The sequence below is a fragment of the Serinus canaria genome, chromosome 1A, assembly GCF_022539315.1.
Source record: "Serinus canaria isolate serCan28SL12 chromosome 1A, serCan2020, whole genome shotgun sequence".
In the NCBI taxonomy this organism is placed as follows: Eukaryota; Metazoa; Chordata; class Aves; order Passeriformes; family Fringillidae; genus Serinus; species Serinus canaria.
Genome location: NC_066314.1, coordinates 28,864,141 through 28,886,078, shown reverse-complemented (window position 1 = coordinate 28,886,078; position 21,938 = coordinate 28,864,141). Strand labels below are relative to the sequence as shown.

Here is a 21,938-nt window from a genome sequence, read left to right as displayed (position 1 = left end):
GAAAACTAGTAATGTCTGTAAACAGTTTTACTGAAATTGCAGCTCCTCTCTGTATATTGGCAAAACCATTTTATAACAGAAGAATAATGAAATATGATTACAGATCTAGATTAGCTAAAATTGATATGACCTTAGGTCTACTATGAAGCATTTTTCATGTAAAAATACAGTAAATGCAAGCATTTTAGTTTGCTATAGGGCCTCCTGAATCCTATGCAAATCCAAAATTTAATAAAGACCCTTATCAGCTTTGAAAGCCTTTTTCATTTTTTGACAGAAAAATGAAACAAGAAAATAGACAGTCAAAGATGACTGAAAGAGATTCTAGAAAGAGAGTGAGATGGAAGACAGAGTGTGAGAAGTGCGGAAAAGATAAAATACTAAAAATGAGAGTATGAGTTGAAATAAGCTTAGTAAATTGACATAATAATGTATAGTTGCAAAAGAATGGAGATCCAATTCAGAGCTCTTCACACTTCCTTAAGAAAACAAAAGGATTGACCCTGACAGATAGATTATCCCTAGATTAAAGAAAACTGCAGCTTTAAACAAGGCACTAGGATATTTCATAGGACATCTCAGATTGTCTATTAATTATTGAAGTGTTTGAAAGGGAATTCAAACAGTTGCTTAAGTAAGACAAACAACCAACCCCCAGGACAAGAACCAAGCCAAGGCAGACCAAAGACACAACCTCCAGGAGCAGAAGGTTCAGGTCTAAGACCCCAGTGTCATCATATGCTTGAGAGACAGACAGAAATTAGATACTACCTGAAGTTATTAATTATAAAATACTCCTAATTCGAGTAGTCTGTAGATTTTTCACATTCATGAGTAATTAAGATAGCTCACAGAATCCAGTGCTGCCATGTGAATCACTGAAGAAACAGAGAGGAGCAATGAAAATTTGCTTAGTGATTTTCAAGCCTTACTATCTCATTGGATAAACATGTGAAGAGACTTTATATAAGTCTTCATAAACCTTTGGTCCACTATGGAGCAATGCTAGAGCCCAGCAAGGAAACCTCAAAACTGTCACCAGTACAAGGCAGCGTGTCCACTCAGTGGACTGCAATGCCATCTACACACACAGCTTTGGTTCACAGGCAGCTGATCTAACTCCTGAGACACAGGCAGATTAATTCTGAGGGACCACAGAACATTGCTTTCATTTTTATGACCCAGGCCTGCCATCTATGCATTGTGCACCCTCCTTGTGCTTCTTGTGCTCGTTTTGAAACTATGGATTTGTTGCAACCCTGTATTCAGCAGTCAGCAGTTCAATTAAGTTCAGCATGAGAAGACTTGAATTTTTCGTTGCTCTGAATGATGTTCTATCAATTGTTGATTCATTGGGGCTTCTTCTGTACTGGTCTTCAAACAGGAAGGTGATTATCACTGTTGAATGAAGGTTCTCTGTGTCAGATACCTCTGGTAATGTATCTTCACCCATAAAACTCCTGGGTTCCAATAATGTTGGACATAAATCTGAACAGCTCTTGAATCCAGTATTGCAAAGCTCCCAATCCCTGGCTTTCCACACAGATGTGTCTGCTATCAATAATTTTCAATACAGAAATAAAGCTATGAAATATCTGGGATAATCCTGCAAACAATTTATACAGAGAATTTGCAGGCAAGCTGGGCATCAGGCTATGGAAGGACTGACTGCAGAATCAGATCCTTCAGTCTCAGTTCTTTAGCCACGGCTAGTATTAAAAGTTAGAGCCAGAGTCACTATTAAAAAGCAATATTTCTGTGATTTTCAGTAAAAATGTTCCTTCCAGTTCTGACACAATTACCAAAAACCTCACAAAGCCCAAAACAAAATCACAAAAAAAAAGCTGAGAATTACCAGTGATGGTAAACAGGACATATTTATAGCTGTTACTTGCAACCTGCATACAATTGATTAAAAGAATTAGAAACAAGATTATTTGTTAACTGTTTCAGTGTAACAATCAAGGTAGCATAAAAACAGCAAATGGGTGTTTAATTTCCTGTGTCATATATGATAGATATATATCTACATATCTGTCACCGACATGTTTTATGAAAAATCCTTTCCTTAGGATTTTTCCCCTCCTGAGAAGCTGAGAGGCCTCAGGAACAAACTGTAAACAAATCTTATCTGCTGCTGTGGAATGCAACAGGGGGAAATCTGTGACTGGCCTCATCAGGCTGTTTCCAATTACGGGCCAATCACAGTTCACCTGTCCGGCCGGTCTCGATCAGAGACAAGACTTTGTTATTTCATTCCTTTTCTATTCTTAGCTAAGCCTTCTAGTGAAATCCTTTCCTCTATTCTTTTAGTATAGTTTTAATATATTATCTATCATAAAATAATAAATCAAGCTTTCTGATACATGGAGTCAACTTTCTCGTCTCTTCCCTCATCCTGGGACCCTTGTGGACAATACCACACATATCTGCATACTTCCTCTGTCAGACACTTCTATTAGGCCTTTTTACAAGGAGAAAAAGGAGGATGTATGCTTTTGAAAAAATTAATGACTTGATGGATTGAAGTTTTTAAAATTACGTTAGTTTATTTTATTGGTGGATTTTTAATAGCACACTTAAAAGTGGTAGTCACTTTTTGGTGACTACACATGCAAGTACAAAAATATTAATTTATACATAAGAAAAAGTACTTTTTCCTGTCTGAGACATAGGTCCCAGTGCCACAACGACTTTACAGTATATAGTGTGCAGACTGCAAAGCCAAATGCAGTCAGCATTCCCAGGCTCAAGCTCTTGCCCCAGTCTCTAAGGCAGAGAAATCTATTACACTGGACTGTCTACCACCCTCTTACTGTCCTGTGTGCCACCTGCCTCCCAGCAGCATGCCATCCTCAGATTTGTCTCACTGAGTATCTTCCCATTCCTATAATGAAAGAACATTGCCTAATAAATAAACAAAGGATCTCAAGGCTTAAGACTTTTTTTTGTACAAGCTCAAAGATTAATTTTGTCCTCCATGGGTTTTTCTCCATTGATGCTTCTGGTTACAAAAAAATGATCTAAAAACCTTCTTTGGGAGTCAGTGAGAAAGCTCAAAGTATGCCAGCCTTCTGGCAATCTGCATTGTCCCTATACTGCCACAACTCCGCTGCAATTTTCAATTGCAAAATAAATTCAAAATACTAGAAAACAGAAATGGGCAGTAAGAAAGTGCTTCTAGAAAGGAGGCTGACAAAGAGCTGAAGATACTCTGCTGCTGCAGAAATGTTACTGAAGCAAAGAACCAAGTACTTCAAATGGAAAAATTAGTATCAGTTAAAAGGGCATACACAAGCAAACCAAGGCATATTTAGATATGCTTTTTAGGCCATAGCATCATAAAAGTCCTCATTTCAGCACTAAGCAGGATATTTCTGAAAGGTGCTATTTTGTGAAGGGCATTTCTCTGCCAAAATTCTTATATGACGTTCTAAATATATAGTATTTACACATCTATACTATTTTTACAGCAAAATGTCCAGTCAGCACAGACACCATACATATGGCTGCCCTTAATAAAATATTTCAGAGTACTCATTCTGCTGTAAGAAGATACTGAAATAGAACTAAAATACCTTTTGCCTCTGGTCATTCTTCCTTTTCTACCTGTTATTAGACTATTTGATTAGTTTGAGTGGGTCTTCTTTCACATTCTAGAGCCTGTACTTTTCTGATCCAAGAAGCTTCTGGTTTTTAAATTATTGCACTATTTTATTAGCACTCTACATATTAGCATTCTACAAATGTGTCACCTTTTAGAGAAATATCATTAATCATAATTATTTTAGCAGTTTTTAAAAGTTTTATAGGTAAGGAACTTGCAACATATTTTCTATCTTTTTAGTAGTGAGATAGCAACAAAATTCCATCTTGAAAATAAGTTCTGTGGTTTCCAATTATGCTCCTTTCACATTAACTGCACTATAAATTAGAAACCAAACAATAAATATTATGGAACAATAATTAGGAATAGATTAAGTTGTCAGCTGGAACATGACTAGCAGCAGATTCCTATAGCTTACGTTGTTTCATGACAATTTTCCATTTATGAATAAAATTGGGGACTTCAAAATCTATTTTTAGCTTCCTGAGATGGAAATAACAAGCTTTTGGCACCATTTTAAGCTGTCTGACTTTGTGCTGAAGCTGATGGAGAAGGTTCATATGAGCCATTCTGCTTACTCATGTGTGGTTGGAATATCTGAAACTGGTGGGTGGTAAAAGACACTGAAGAGGCTGTTAAAGAAAGTTCTGCATGGCCATGAGCATCTTCATTTCCAGACTTTTGTTTGGTCTCCACATCATCACAGCAATAAGAACATGCTGCTTTATAGTTCCCAGAGGATAAAAGATAAAAAACCCAAACAGATAAGCAGTACCAACTACATGGAAATGTTAAGGAAGGCAAATGAACAAAGCCCACTTAATTTCAGCTCAGAGAGTTCAAAGGTACTTGCTCAGACAGCTCTACTAGTTTGCTGTACTGGAGATTTCACTGCTTTTTCATCACAGAAAATAATAAATTATGGGAATGTTTTGGACATGCTTCATTTTTTCTGAAGCTGTCTTTGCAGACACATGATATTTGTTTCTGTGTGAAAAACAGTCTAATGTGACTTCCATTTAAAATCATTTTATAAGCTAACAGTATTTCTTGGCTCAGACCCCTAGTCCCAGACTTGGGCATTAGAAGACAGTAAAAGCTTCAAACTACATTTGTACTTTTCTGCTCCAACATATCCTCAAGCTTTGACTCAGCTCTCAGTGACTGATAAATAGCAATGCTGTTTGATCCCTTTTCAAGGCACCACCATCACCAATTTGCTGTCAATCTGCCAGGCAAAAAGTGTGATCTTTTTACACCTGCAGCTCCAGTTATAAATGTGCAAACTTCATTCCTCTAAGAGCAGCGAGGTTCACACACATGGACTGATGAAGTGTAACTATGGCTGGCCAAAACCAACATATTTCCTTTTGTTTGTTGAGATTTTAGTAACAATATGATGCAAATACAGCAGATAATGGAAGTATGGCTTACCATCCAGACACCTACTGGAGGGGGAACAATGTGAGAATCTTCCCAGAAATATGCAGGATGTTGCACATGCCTGAAAAGTATGACACATCTCTTTGGATCTGCCCTTTGTAAAGGTAACATTTTGATGTTTGATGTGGAAGGAAAGTCTCAGCTGTTCTACCCATGGCAATAAAAATGCCTTTTCCAAACAAAAAGAAAATGGAGAAGTTTGTGATTCACATGGGATCCCAAAATACCTTCTGCTCATTTTGAAGGTTAACAGCAGGTCTGACTCAGGAACTGCATCTTGCCAGTATCAGTGGAAAGTTACTATGGAAAAGGATGAAAGGGCTGAATTCTGCTCTCCATTGCACTGATTAGGGCAAGTCCATTAATGTGACTGTATGGCAAGAAGGACCCCTATTCTAAATCCACCTAAAAGAGAACAGAGTTCAGCCTAGACTTTACTGTTCTGCCTGCACTCTTGTCCTTCATAAGGCAGTCAGACTTTCCTGTCATGTTTTATTGTACTCTCATCAGATTTGTTTGACAGAAATTACAGATCTGACACTCTGGGTGCCTGTCACGGCTCCTCATTAACAATATGTAATGCATATAGCACAACTGGCATCAATGGGGATGGCATGCTCAGTTTAGGAACAGGTATGCTACAAAGTTGCTGGAAAGTACATTTGAAATACAGAACTTAAAATTACAAAAAATCTTCATCAACTAAATAAAATTCCAATCATGGGTCACAGTTTAAAAAATTAAGTAACTAGTTTTAGAAATCATGCCGACTGCAAAAAAGTTTCTAAATATTAATTAAAGGTTCTATTTAGAAGTTTTCACGCATGATTTCCTTACCATCTGTATTTGAAAAGTCTGAAAAGGAGAAAAATACAACATCTGGCTAAAATTCCTTGAAGGTACTAATACTAAACTGCTTGAATCTAAATTCAATAAAGGCATTCACCCTCCTTAAAAACATATTATTTTCTAGATGAAAAGACTACCAATATATTATCTTTGTAGACTTGTCATGTGTCTACAAGCAGTGTCAAACTGTATTTTTAGATATGGAGTTTACTTAATCCCACAAGGTTTTATCTTGCCTTGATGTTGACAAATGAACAAGGCTGAAATATACAGGATCTGAGCTTCTGTCAAGATACACCCTGTTTCAAAAGCCATTGTTCTTGCACAGCTGTTTCCTTTAAGCTGTTGACTTAAACACAGTTTTATTATTCTTCTGGGCTTATTACTGAATTCCTCAGTAGATGCAGTTAATTTTCTCCAAGCTTTATCTTTGTAGACAAGGCAAGAAAATGCAGCAGAATTATAACATGATATTCCAAGATGCAATGGGGTGACTTGGATAACTAATTTCACACACATGGCTGTTTTGTGGCTAGGTTTTCTTATTCCCATGCTCTTGTTTTTCAAAATATACTTGCAACATACTACCAAATGAAAGTGAAAATGCTACATGCATTGCTTGTAACACCTTTTAGTTATTAGCACAGGCAGCAATCATTAGTAGCACATAGGTGCTGCAGTGAAATGATTAAGTTAGCAAGTTGCCTTGCTGAGCATAGCACAGGAGCCAGACTCCTCACCTTGAATTTTCATGCCCTTTCTAATCAGCATTCTTCACAAAGAGTTCTTTTGCCTAGATTTTAACATTTCTGGTGAATTAAGGGTTGGTAGGCTGCCTATAAAATCAGTAAGGTGCACAAATACTTGAAAATAAGTGATTTTCCTATTGTTACTAACAGAAGCCAGTGCAGGAAAATCCATAAAATCCTGCAGTAATGTCAGAGGTGACAGTAGTGTGTTTTCTTCCTTTTATTCAGTATCTATGTGAGGCAATATATTCTCTGTAGAAACATGATTTTGAATAATCCTTCAAGGTCTTGTTAACTGCTCTGTGTAAAAATATTTCAAGAGTATGACATGAAAACTGTTTCCACAGAGCAGTTAGTCTAGCTGTCAGACATGCTTTTGAATCTCCTCTTTTTTTCATTTAGAAAAAGGATATTCATGGGTTTTTCTTAAAGCACCAATTACTTTAATATAAATACTTCTTAGTTGTTATTTTCAAGCAAATTAAAAGAAAAAGAAAACACTGAGAAGCACAGAGAACATTCAGATTACAGACGGGCTGTTGTTCCTTAGTTATACAGACATGGATACAGAGATAAATTTGAACTGCAGCTCTTAACAGGAAATTCTTAATCATCTAGTCAACAGCTGCCATCATATGAGCAAAGTGGGGAACCCATGAGCCTCACACTGTACCCATGGAAACTGAGTATTCTGAAGATGTATGGGATAGATGGAATACAAGAACCACTCCTAAACCCTGTCAAACTACTACTTCTTCTTCTTCACTCCCAACAAAGACCACAAAGAAATGAAGAAAATCTGCCACCTTACTAAACATCAACTTATTGTTGAATGAAGCACTGAAAAATATACTTCTCTTCAGAATCAATCTGACAGAGACTTGGCAGCAGGGATCCACAAACGTGTGACCTCCAGATTGATCACTGCATCTCATAGTATCCAAGACTGAAAAATACACACTGTGAAAAGAACTCCCACTGCTACAAAAGCAGCTGCTAGTCTGCTTAGCAACACAAGCCACTGTGAGTGCATCCTTCTGGCACACTGGTCTCTGCACAAGCTCCCTTACGATTTCAGAGTCCAGGTGGAGGTTATTTCCATGCTCCTCAAAACTCTCTGTGGGACTGGCCTTGGGTACTTGAGAGACCTCCATCCCCTCTGCAGTGATGACCTTTTCTGACAGCTCTGTTCCCTTGGAACAATGAAGCTGTCAGCCAAGGGAAGAAGCTCAGCAATGCAGAAGAACTAACTTTGCAGAAGCTAAATCTTGGTGAGAGCACTACCATTAAGAAAAGAGGGAAACGACTAAATCTCACCAGCCAAAATTCTCAGATCTTCCACAAGTTTTTTCCCCACCAAACTGCAAAATGGGTGGATGGATTGGATACCAGCCTTCAGTGTATAATCATTGCCAGTTGTAAATGCAAAATAGGCACACATAGTGAGAGGTGTAATACTTTAATAACTGCACTTATTTTGTGGTTCCTAGACTAGGAAAAAAAGCCCAGAAAACTGCCTACCTACTCTGTCTCAAACATATCCTCTACTGAGGCCAATGGAAATTACTGAAAAGTGAGTTTCAAGTCATTCTTCCCAATTTCTTGCTCACTGGATTAGAGTTACTGGTAATTAAAATTCAGGTTCTTTCTCTAGAAAGACAATGGTCCTTACCACCAGTAAAGACACTTCTGCCTCCTTCTCCCATAAAGTACTTTTACTTTTACTTTGGGGAACTCAACAGTGACAGGAAATTCAAAGCAGCCCACTTAGAAGTGCTGTATTTTAAACGGTGCAGTGCTTCAGATGGACAGAAAAATATCTTCTTGAATATTTTTGTAAAAGGAAAGTAACATTCAGTCTCAGAAAATTTAACTCACTTTAACAAGTGTTTTCAGCATCTGAAAGAAAAATAGCACAGGCTGTCATGAACAGTTATTAGGATCAGAAGGAATGAGACTGAGCTTTTAATACTCTTCATACTATCATGATGTCACACTTCAGTGCTGGGACTTTATCCTTAACCGAGATATGGGTGTTACTGAAGAACAGTGCTGCACAGAGTTCAAAGATGTGTCAGCTGGTGAAAGCAACTGGACTGAGTAAAAACCTTAGGGTAATAAGATGACCTGGCATGAATGCAAATGCATATCATTCACTCAAGGGATTGCATTTCTGACATCATACACTACAAAAACACTGCCTCAATGCTTTATGGACAGCAGCAGAACCCCAAGAACAAAATCAACACTGCTCTCTGAAGTCATTCAGTACACTGTATAGAATAGACTGTGAGCTCTTCAACATTTGAAGTTCAAAAAATTTTAAAAACACAATGAATAATTCAATTTTTCTCTCAAGTGACCTCTTGCAATGATGCTGGGGGCTGGATTCAATGTTTATAAGTGAACTGAAACTGGAGCAGCAGCTACAGCACAAGGAGTGGGAGCTCTCTTAAAACTTTTGAAGGGCTCCTCCAAATTGACTGCATTGTGGGCTTGATCTGTACACTACTTTTTACACAAATACTGCTGTAAGGGTTGTGGGATGATCATTCTCACATTGTCAAACTAGTTTTGATGAGGTTGCATTTAAATGACTATAAAAGTGCATGTGGAATCAGACTTTTCTTTTAAAAATACCTTGGCTCTAACATCATCAGTAAGAAAATGTTTTTTCTGACTTTATCAGTACTAATGCTGATAATTTGGACACTTTGCACAGAGGATCACAAGCCATAGCTGCATGGGTGGCACACTGAGTGCTTCTGTAATGTTGACAGGTTTTGCTGCCTGGTGACGTTCATCAATGAACTGTTCACAGGTTAATGCAGTGAAGTGAGCACATTTTCCTGTGCTGCTACCAAGTTTTAGAATTTATTTTTATTTAAATACAAGCTATTCAATCTACTCCTCTTCCAAAAATGAACTGATCATTGGCTGCAATTGTACACCTTATTCTGAAATGCATTATGATTTTAGCAATAAATTTTATTTAACGAATCAAAATTTCCAATGTCAATCTAAGTTTTCTCTGACAAGGTGGCCCTGCATTACCATGTTGCAGTGAATATATGTCACCAGCATCTGTGCTTCATTACTAAGAGCAGGTGTAAAGATGTTTAACCAAAGAGAAAGGACCACACTCACCAAGGCCCTCCTCATGTTACTCTGTACAGATAAAAGTTACAGCCAGGGTTAACTCAGCCTACACTGTCTCCTGCAATTTCCTTTAACTGTGTTATTAAAGTATAGCCATTAGAACTGGCTAGCAGATTGCTGTGGCCATGCCCCTGCTGTATTCCTATAAATCTCCCAGTTTTAGTTTCTTTTGTATAGTCTGGTGGGGCACTGATTAAAACCTCAGTAAAAAGGATTCATTTCTACATAATATTGACCCATTTGACAGAGAGGTCTCTCCTGGCTGAAGAGGAGCATGTAGATATCAGAAAATACACAGCAAGGACAGTCCTGGGTGCCAGGGAGAGCTGTAAGCTTGTACACAGTCCCCTCTGAGCATCAAAACAGACTACTCATCATGTTTATCATGGCAGCAGGAAAACAGCAAGCGTGGGGGTATGCAGGACTTATTCCATTGCCCATAACCAGTGAAAAATATTCAGTACCTTTTTTTACAACACAGAAGTGTCAAAAAATAAAACACAGAAGACAGAAGTACAATAAATTATTAGACTGATTAAATTATCATTAATTAAGTGGTCAGAATTTTAATTCCATGTGAAAGAACTGAAGTGTAATGTGTATGGAGAGGCTGTTCAGTGTAAAAATACTGGGCAAGAGATTCAGAATGAACAAATTACAAAGACAGAAGGAAATACTAGGAGTTTAAGATATTGTGTGGTGCACAGAAAGGATGAGAGCTAGAAGAGAGACAGGCAGAACCAGAAATAAAAGATATTTGGGTACCACTCAGAATATCCCAGAATACTGACACACAGAAATAAGAATAGAAAAAGACAATTTTTTTTTTAGCATCTACAGTTTGAAATGAATGACAAGCAATGAGTTTTAAATAAAAGAAAATTAAGAGGAAAAAGCTGATTTCTGAGGCAACAATTGGAGACATCATCATTCAGTGGTTAGATATCAGAGCTTTTAATACAAACTCCACATTACAGCTAAATTCTCAGTACCTTCCTTATTATCCCTTCTTGTCAAATAACTGGATCTTTGTAATACTTTTTAGTAATTCAGATTTCATTTTTGCAATCCAAGGTTTTATTCCAGCGAGTGCTAAACAGTCTTCAATAACCCAACAGGGCAACAGCATGTAATGTTGAAATGGCTTGGAGGTCTCACAACATCATATTTTCAGCTCCAAATCTCTATGCATTTCCAAAGGAGAAAGAAAGTGTAGAGTTGACCAGAGAAGAAGTCAGAGAAGCGACCTCACAGAGGAATATAGTCAGCCAGTGTTGGCATCTGTTCTGAAATCATTCCCAAATATCTGGCTTTGAGCACCATGGGGCTGATTCAGGCCCTTCATGCTGCCTAACTTATTTAATAGTCCTTCATCTACCAACTAGCATAAGAAAACTTTGTAAATAGGGTAAATCAATAAAGCAGTAGGCTAGCAAGCTAACTTTGCAGATGACACAGGCCCAGTCTGGCTTGGTCACACCAATGAGAATGTACATGGAAATCACCACAGGACAGGAAATTCAGGGGAAATCAATGAGTCAAAGCTTTCTGTGGCCACAGATCAGCTTAGTCATAAATTTTTGCCTTCAATTGCCTTATAAAGATGAAGGCTGTTTTGTATCAGTAACAGCAGAACACGAGAAAGGCTGCCTTTCAGGAACATGCACACACACCAATTATTTCATCTATTAATGCCTGATAGCCTTTGAAATACATCTTGAAATTTAAATAACTTAAATACCATTTCTTCTTAGCAGTTTTCCTAACTTCAAGGCAAAATTTAAAGTTCTGGAGGATACACTGACATGCTTGTTCTCATTACTGCCCAAACAATCCTTGATTTCACACTGCTGTTGCATGTGGATTCCTGCTGGTTTATTTGTGTTATGGTTTAATTTACTCACTGCTGCATGAACCTCTGACTTCATGTGAAGTTCTTTTAATGTTTCATCAGGAAATCCTTGACACTCTGGAAGTATTCCTTTACCTTCCCTAATTCCCAAGGGATGTTTAACAGTAAACCATTACATGTTTCAACTCTGCTGGTTTGTGGGACAACTTCTGGCATTTCTATACTCCCTATAAGTATTCTTGGTTTTCCCAGGACACAAAACCTTATCTTGTCTAATAACTCTACTTAAATTGTTTCTTTCCAATAAAATTAGGATGTTGGGTGGTAAAAGTAATTTTGTGTCATCACGTGATGAGCCAAAAAAATTTAAGCAAGAACCTCTTCAGGTTAAGAGAAAGGGAATATGTGCCTTGATTCTCTGCAACTACACATTAGTATGAGCATCATCCCTTTGGTACAGTTATACAAGCTATATACAAGTTATAAAAGAAATACAAGCAGAAGAGAAGACAGGCCAGAAATGAGCCCAGAACAAGTCATCATAGAAAAAAATATGTACTCTGGGTTCACATACAGCTGAAGCCAGGGGAAAGGGGAGCTCAGTCCAGAGGCATTCACCACTTGGAAGTATCTCCAGTGCACATACATTCCATTGCAATTTCCCATTGAAGAAATTATTCAGCATCTTTGCAGAAGCAGATAACCTGTTAGAATGCTGCCATCACTGGGGATAGAGAGAATAATTTCCCTTAAAGATTTGAGGAGAGCAGGGATGGGATGAATACAAAACTGAGGGCAGGGTTTTGTCTCAGCTCCATCACCAATTCCCTTTTTTCTTGTCCCTTTTCCTTTGTTTCAGCTTTCTATTGTAAAACAGGGGGATATTAGCATACGTATCTCCATGAGTTGCTATGAAGATCAATCCCTAGCGTCTGCAAAATGCAAACCCTTTTCTATTACTGCCAGTGTAGGAGGCAATGATTTCTTTTGTGATTTGGAGAAGTGTAGTACTGTAAGAAATTACAAAAATAGCTTTTTAATGGAGGTTTTAAAAGTACTTAGAAAAGTTTAAGTGAAATTCGACAATCTCTCTATCCATTAAAAAAAGTACTTCAAGTTCCCACTTCAAGTAATGTAAAATAAAAATAAGAAGAGACCAAGAAGAAATTAGAGTCATCTTACTGAGTGCTTTATATTAAATGAAGTTTTATAATGAATTTTAATTAATATCCATTGAAACTTTTTAATATCTCAGTTTTTAAGAAGCAATTTTATATTTTTTAGTCTGATACAATCAGCAGAATTGCACCCAAGTTAGATTTGGGTTTTGACCAGGTTTTTTTTTTAACAAAACCACAAATTTAGGTTTTTGCAAAATCAAAGAGCTTTTGGAAGCCAACCTATCTGATTATTTCCATAAAAACTGGGTTTGAACATACTGAATTTTCATTCTTTCTTGAGCACGATCACAAGTATGGATATAAAAAAAAATAAAATACCATCTGGCTAGAGTATCATAAGCCTAAGTTTGACAATTTCTAAGATTTCTCCATACAGGCAAGACAGAGGTAGTGATTTCACTTACAATTCAGGTTTCTTTCATCAATTCAATTTAGGGCTCATAGCAGAGCTGTTAAGAGAAGACTTCTCATATTACAATTCATATATTATGCAGTACTGCACATGAAACAATTCTGTGCTGTATTTGCTCAAGCACTTGTTTAATTGCTCTGCTATATTGTGGGTTGTGCTGACCTATGATAACATGGAATACAGTTTAAGGTACTGCAGCTGTTGTGACAATAATCTTTCATTTTTAGGCATAATGCAACACAAAATGAGTAATATTCTGGTTACTTGATTGATTAGGCCATTACTTTCTGGACATATTCTAAATACATTTTCTCCACAAAACAGCATCAGAGATAAAGTTTCTCAGCTGAACACCCACCAAAATTATGCAATTTAAGACCAGCAATAGTGTCTTTCTTAATTTACCAGTTTTAACCCTGCTCTTCCTTGTAGAGACGAGCAGATAATGTACAACATTCTCAACATTATTTTAGGCAAGAGTGCTGTGATCTATTTTTTCATAATAAAACATACATCTTTTCTTTTTTCCCTTCTACACTGTATACAGTGTCTAATAGTTCATCCCACAGATTCTGAAGGAATTCAGAATTAATGAAATGTATTGCTGTGTACCACTGCCATCTGCTGCTAATCTCTCCCTGTGGATACAGAAGGTCTTATTTCACCATACATTTAATCCAGTAAAGATCTTCAGCTGAATGTGCATGGTTGGTCCAATACTCCTTCCATAATACTTTTTAAACCATCTTTACCAATTTTATCATACAGCTCCTGATTGCACATCTTAGCTGAGGCAATTGTTTCAATTTCAGTTTCAGAAAGAAAATTATTTTCTTCCCCCAATCAGTGAAAAAGTTTTGTGCTGCAATCTCATCCAAAACCAGACTGTTCCAGAGAGGAAGTGTCCATCTTAGAGACTCCAACAGTTTACACATTTGCCATCTGTACTCAAAGATCTTCAGTGAGAACATGTTATTTCTAGAGTCCCACTTCTCCAGCACTTCTGACACCCACTCATTCACACCATTTCTAAGGAGTACATCATGTCAGAATGCAGAATTGCTGCATAGTTACTTTAATTTATATGCTGCTCTGACTTCAGTTTCTAAATACATATACCCAGGATATATCAAGATGTGCTGCATAAATATCATCAAGAAGCAAATACCATTACACGTGAAAAAGAGCAAAGGAGAGTATGACAACAAGGAAGAGAAAATAGAGGACCCCCAGGCTCGTTTATAGTGTATGGCTGCTTGAAGCTACAACACAAATCAATCAGACAAGATTTGAGTTGCAGAAAGACATATCTTCTCCTTACAGCTTGTCTTTGGCTTCTACGATATTTGGAGAACAGAATTTCTCTTCTAATATTTGATATTACCCTTCCTGTATTTTTAGATGAGATTCAGACTGCAAGAAAAGTGCACAAGGTCACAGAAAGCTGTGTATGAGTTCATAGGCATTGAAATTAAAAAAAAGATAGTTGGGAAAATGTCACACCTATTTGAAAGAACTCCTACTACATTTGCTTGTAAATGGAAGATGTCAGTAGCTGCTTTGGAGTACACTAGGAGAGAGATATTTTGGGGCCTGACTTTGGGGTTTGCATTTCTTGCTCTTGAGCTCTGAGGTACAGCTGGCTGTGGCCTTCTTCAAAAAAAATCCCGAGGCTTTTACTGCTAGATATACTAAGCACATGTTTTAGAGCCCAGAAGATGGTTATCAACAAAGGTAACTGCTACAACAATGAGCTGAAGGAACTCACTGGCTGGGAAATAGACAGGGATGAAGTAACACCTCTGGCAATGCCTGGTCAGGACTGAAATGACAAAGTAACAGGGGAATACAAAAAAAGATCAAGCTTGAAAAGGCAGATAATTATAATCTAGAGCATATGAACAGATGGCAACACCATCAATCAATGAATAAATAATAGTGCAATCTGACTTGATGGGATGATTGGATGAACTCAGATGACACCAGGCACACTCCACCTTATATAACTAAGTGGCAGTCAGGAAGCAGAGCAGGATATGAGCACATTCATGCCCCAGAAAGTAGAAAAAAACAAAATTAGCAGCTCTCATATGACTGGATATATTTGGACTGCCATTGTGCTGATGAATTTACTTGTGGTTATCACCTGGAGATAGAACCACTAGCTACAGAATGTTTCTGCAACTGGACTGACCCTCAAGAAAATAAATGAAAACCAAAACAAGATAGACAGGTGAACAAAAGGGGCAACTAGCTTCTGTATGCTTCTCTGAATGGAAAGAAACATATTGCCACTAATAATGTTAATAGTCACATTTCTGTGCAACCCTGGCAAGGGAGTTTAGGAGCAGTGTCACCCATTTTGCTCCTTCCAGTTCATGTCTCACAGTTCAATTTCATTTCCGCTACTCGAGAGCAGCAGAGTTGTTAGCTGTACGGCACTTCAGATGCTGCTGCAAATTCAATTACAGTTTTATTTTGTCATTTGATACGCCAGTGGAATAGAAACAATCAAGAAGATTGACACTGATCATAATCTAAATTGTCATGCCCAAACCTTGACAGAGGCATGAGTTAGAAAAGGTGCCAGTCATTCAAGACTCCTGACTCTTCAAACTGCCTCGTAATGTGCATCAAAATGGATTCTTCACTGCTTGCAAATAAACCTAGGCATTATTCTTTGCTAAACAGAATTTTCTGGATAGAAGAATTACTTTCCAAGAATAATGTAAGCTTAAGAATTAACATTTTTGGCTATTATTTTAGTCTAAAAGTTAAATATAAAATCCTGGAAACTTCATTATTTTTAATGATGATGCTATGTTTTCTTTCAACATAGACTTTATACTGATGTCCTTCCCTGTATTAAAGTAAGCTTCATTTTTTAGTCACATCATTATTTTATTTTCTATATATTTTCACTGCAATAATTTAGTCTGTCTGCTATTTTCATCAATATGACAGTATTTCCAGCATCAATGTTGCTCACATTGTGTGAACACACCCTAGCAACACATATGCATTTTGAGATTAAATAAAATGAAGAGGTAAATAAATCTAGTTTCTTCAGAGTGGTAATGAACTCTTCATTACTCTAGGATGTTGACATAGATAGTTACATCTCAGCAAAAGAGGACAGGAATAATATTCTCTCTTAATGGACCCAAGGAAAGCACTTTGAAATCATTGAATAGCTTGCTATCCTACTCGACAAATAAATGTTGTTTGTCATGATCACAGAGGCAACAGCCAAAAGCAAATATCTCCAAATACTTTTAAAACTCTTGCCAAGAGATTGCAAGCCATTAAAAATGTTTTAATGGCAATAAGTAAACATCTATTCTTATCACAAAATTTGTAAAGAAGAAGGTACACAAAGAGTATTCTACAGGTACCAGGTATCTACCAGAAAATAACATCAAGTGATGGGTTTACTAACATATAATGCATGGACTTTGTTACTTCACCCTACACTGTACAGAGTATTAGATCATTATGCTTGTATTTTAATAAAAAACAACATAACATCATTTACAAACTCAAAATGAAGGTCCAAGCGACAATATATTTGGGGCAGTTGAGTATCTCTATCCTAAAATAAAGCAATTAGATTGTGTCCACTGTCTGTACAACAGTGAATTTAAAAAAAAAAAAAAAAAAAAGGGTGTTTCGCAGCAAGACTACCAAGAGGGGCTCAGATTCAAAAAATTACTTTAGCTGACACATGTCACTGTGCTCAAAGTTATGATTCAACAATTCCATCCAATCATGAAAATATCAAAAACTTCTTAAGAGCCTCCCTGTTCAGCCAAAGAAATCCATAGACTACATAGGATTTCAGGAAAGAGTGGTTATGTATCTACAGTTGATCTCTGAACATGGAATCCAGGCCCATAATCAGAACACAGATCTTACCACAAGCAGTGACATTCCTGTCTTCAACATAACAGCAACAGCCATGGTCAGGCTCTGCTGAGCATTCTTTTATATGCAAGAACACAAAAAACAAAATACTCACAGCTAATTTTTTTTTCACCTGCAAAATAATGCCCAAGCCACAAGACAAAGAGGTGTTGAGGAAAAAGGACAGAGAAAAGTAATGATGAGGTAAGATGAACATGAGGAAATGAGCTCACTGTCTTTCACTGATAAGGCAGATGAAGATGGCTCCATACTCTTTCATACATTCACAGCTCCTGAGCTGTGACTTTGTCTTTCCTGCAAACAGCATTTTCAGGGCCAGCCAACATTGCTAGAATACCTCTTTAATGGCAGAGGGAATATCTGAGGCTGCAGAAGGAGCTAAGTGGCTGGCTCTGTAAACAACAGGAATGGAGATATTTCAGAACATAATTACTGAATGAGGTCAACAAAACTCATGGATAAAGGAGATGTGCTTGAATTAGGCAAAGCTGAATTTTCTAGTAGCCTTTTGAAAAATTCCTCGTCACAGGCTTCTATGGAAACTCAACACTCAGAGCTTTAGGGAAGGTCTTTATGTTGATAAATAACTGATTAAAAGACAGGGAACAGAAGGTAAGTAGGTTAGCCAGACAGCTCTAGCAATGGAGGGAGGTCATTACCAGAGTTCCACAGGGATTTTTGCAGAGGATGCAGTTATTCGTCATATTCCTAAGCAACCTGGGAAAATGGATGAGCAGTGAGGTGAAAAAGCTTTATAATGATATTAAATTTTGCACAGTGAAAAGGATGATGGCTTGCTGCATGTGAAGAATTAGGCAAGGTGCTTATGGAAGAAAGTTGCCTAGGCAATAAATTGGCAGATGAAATTCTTTGTAGTTGAATGCAAAGTGTTGCGAAAAGAGCAAAACAATTCTAAGATCAAGAGTCATTACATACACAAAATTGCTCACATTTCAGGAGAGCATTAGAGGACCCTGCCACATGCTACTGGCTTGTTCTTACTCTCCTTGGCTCCTGCTTATAGTCACAGTTTGAGGCAGGACACTAGTCTGGGTGGATTTTTGGTCTGAGCAGGTGGAGGAACTGGGCTTTTTTACAGTTGTATCCTCAGATCTAATATGGTGCATGTGACAGAAAAACATCCTGGCTTAGGACTCTACAGATTTACTGTGTCCTTGTATGGCAGTAACCATGAACTTAAACCTGTCAAATATTGATGTTCATACCATTAAGAATCCCGAGGAAGGTTTCAGCCCTTTAGAGTATTCTTTACAAACCAGCCACAGGCCCTTTTACTGGTTACACTGGGACGCCCAGGCAAGACATTCTAATCACATAAGATGCAAAAATAGAGAAAGTTTCTTCACCAGAGGATGAAGACAAAAAATGTTTAACAGAGGACTGCTAAACATTTAATTTTTTTAAACAAAAAATGTTTAGCAGAGTGAAAAAAAAAATGGACAAAATCTATTTCTTTCACAACTAGCAAAGCCATAACACAAAATGGTGTGAGGTTCCCCCTGGAATTATAAGGCTGAAAAACTGGAGCTTTTACAGATAACGCTGAAAATCTCAGAGAACAGAAAATCCTTCTTGCATAAGATCAGATAATCTTTATCAAGGGGAGGAGCAGACCACCAAAAGTTATATTTCAGACTGTCACCCAATGAAGTGACTCTTTTCCCTAAAAGACTTCACAGAAGCCCAGGCAACTTGTGTATATAGGACTCATTATCCAGTTCCACTAATTAGGTAAGGGAGGTGTAGATTCACTACTCAGTACTAACCTTTTGAAATCCCAAAATTGTGTCCTGACAAGAAGTTTTAGGCTGAAGGTCTCTACCTCCATATCCATCCATCCATCCATGTGGATATGATGTGTCTTGGTCAGCACTGGATTAGCAGAACAACAGTGATCTCTCACTCTGCCATCCAGACTATGCTGGCAGTACCACTTCCGAACTTCCTACTAATTCATCTGCTAAGATGATGAAAGAGAAACAGTCCCCGAAATCTGCATCGTCCCACACAAGGGAGAAGTCAAACTGAAGTCAAGCAAAGGTGTCAAAAAGAACAGTCTGGAATTGCTCCAATGATTCAGTTGACATGTATTGTGTCAAGTGCTTTGCTAAAGCACAGTGATGAGAAAATTCCTGGCTTCTCTTTTTAAAAAGAATGTGCTGATACATCTGCAGTAAACTCTAGTTTGATGAATAATATACTAAATCGTCCCTAGAGTTTATCATTGTTTCTGATAACAGAAGCACACACAGAGTCTCTGCTGCTCAGTGATTTCTCAAATGTTCCCAGTTCTCCCTAGCAATTAACACGGTAAAAGAGAATCCCAACTAAATTGCCATTCAGAAAGAAGGTAAATAGGAATAGGATCCCTTGTCAAGAGGATCAGCCTGGTATATTCATAGAGATCAGTACCAGACACTGGCTGAAGACAACTGCTTCAGCTTCTGATAATCCTAGCAAGCAATGTCTAAGAAAGGTACAACTTCTAAACTTCTACTGTTTGGCCTCTTTCACATGTATGTAGGATTTGTAGGCAGCAATATGTCTCTAATGCAAATGGTAATGGCAGGTGGTTAAGCAAAGCTCGCCATGTGGTACGAGTATACTTCACAGCTCAGGGCCAATGTTGTAGAGTCCAAAAAGCCATCACCAAAAGGGAACAACAGGTCCCTTTCAGACAGTCTGAAAGCCAACACTACTTCAGTGCCACCCGCTCACTCTTGCAGCTATCCTCTGAGCATGCCTTACCCCCCATGCTCAGGACTGTGTCCCTCACAAAAACACAGCTGCAGCAGGTTGCTCGTCTTCACAGGGATTCTGCCCTCAAATCAGCTCCTTCCTCAGCCTGCTTGCACTCTTCCAGAAGGCAGCTGTAATTGCTAGTTTATAGGTTTGTCTGGGTGGAATCCAGCCTTTCTTCCAAGGTGTCCTACTGTGCAAAAATCTGTGGTGTCTGCCTCAAAAGCATTATCCATGAGGACAATGCACTTTTTATGGGAGCAGGAGGGCATGTCAAAACAGGTACAAGATTGAAAGATTTACTTCCATGGCTTCAAAGGGCAAAAAGTGCAGAGAGACAGTCAGTGTACTGAACCCATTTCCTTCTTCACAGACTTCAGAATATCTACCACTTACTACAGATTTCAGCAAAGATGTTTATTAGTAGCAGACCCTCCTGTCCAGAGGTACAAAAGAGAAGGTTCTGTGCACCCACAGCATGGCCCCATTCTCATTACACACAATGGAAATAATATTGCTGATTTAATTACAAATTGTGTCAGATCCTGTCACAAAACTAGTCAGTCAGCCAGGAAGCGTTGAGGAGAAAGTCTTACTTCTGCCTTTCCAATCCAAAACAAACAGTGATCCAAAACATATTTTCCTGTTTCGACCACTTTCCTGATTTAATAAGCCACTCCTCATTGCCCTGGGGTAACAGTATCGTGTATTGATTACTCATTTTTAAAATGGAATCCCATCTGTTTTACTTCTGCTTATTCCCAAAGTTTCCAATGAAATAAAGAATAAGATCCAAATTCCAATATGGTTCAAACACAGTGAAGTGAAGGCTACATCTCCATATTTATCTTCTGCTTTAGAGTCTATGGATGGATGATTTGTTTAAAAAAACTTCTTAAACATTAGAAAATATAAACACTGCTGTGTATGGTAAGATGTACAAAACTTCCTGTACAGGTTCATGTTCTCTTTTCTGTTTCAAAACAGGATGAGGAAGCTTCATAAAACATAATACCACAGAAAGACTCATATTACTTTGACATCAATTTGATGCTGGGCTTTATAAGCAGAAGGTCAAATAAATTCAAGTATAAATAACACAGCAATTTCTGTTCATATGGAATAAGATGGATTGCTTAAATTAGACGCCATGGGAGATGATTTGTGGCAATGCACAAGTCCATGCATCAACATTCACGTGCAATCTCATCTTTTACTAATTGAGGTAGAGACCTTGAAATTGTAGAAGTTTTGTTTGATGCTCCCAGGCCTAGCTGCCCTTGAACACTGTCATTTCCATTGCCTCGTTGATATCCTTTGCCTGGAGATTTGTGTTGCAGAAGCAATATCACTATTCTCTTTTGCCCTGAAGACCTAAACATGAATCACTACACCTCTTAAATCTCCTCATGCAATCAAAGCATGTCCTAAAACACATTGACCCTCCAATCCCATGTTTCCTACTCTTCCTGAAAGCTAATAGAACCAGACTAATTTAAACAGCCTCCTCTAATTAAACCACCTCTGTAGTTTCTCCCAGTCTCTCTCCCATTCTTGGGTGATAACTCCATCTGCCACAGGAATCTGCTGTGGCACAATCCAATTGTGACTCCACTGTTGAAGAGACCTGAGAGGGCTTTGAGTACCCAGAAAATGATCAAGATTGTGCCTTTTGAATCAACCATTTCCATGCTTTATACAGTGTTGCACAAAACAGGAGGTTTTTTAAATGGAAACTAGAAAAGAAGGACTGAAAAAACCCCACGTTACCTAATGTAGAACAGTTTGTCTTTAATCTATCACTGGAGCCTTAAGTCACATATGTAGGATACACATGATCTCTCTCAGTTCAGTTTAAACATCATCTCTTCTTTGATAGTGGAATAAAGGTGTGGAAGCCCATGGGAAAAAAAGCAAGCTAAAGGTATTCAGAAGTACCCATGAATTTTATTACCAATTCAGAAGAAGTCCACATTAATTCTCAGCATTAGTCAAGGCACCA

General features: G+C 37.8%; 1 protein-coding gene across 3 annotated transcripts in view; it reads right to left on the bottom strand.

The window, feature by feature from the left end:
- Positions 1-21,938, bottom strand: part of TMEM117 (transmembrane protein 117) — a 179,917-nt gene that overhangs the window by 83,167 nt on the left and 74,812 nt on the right. The gene's annotated exons all lie outside the window — the stretch shown is intronic.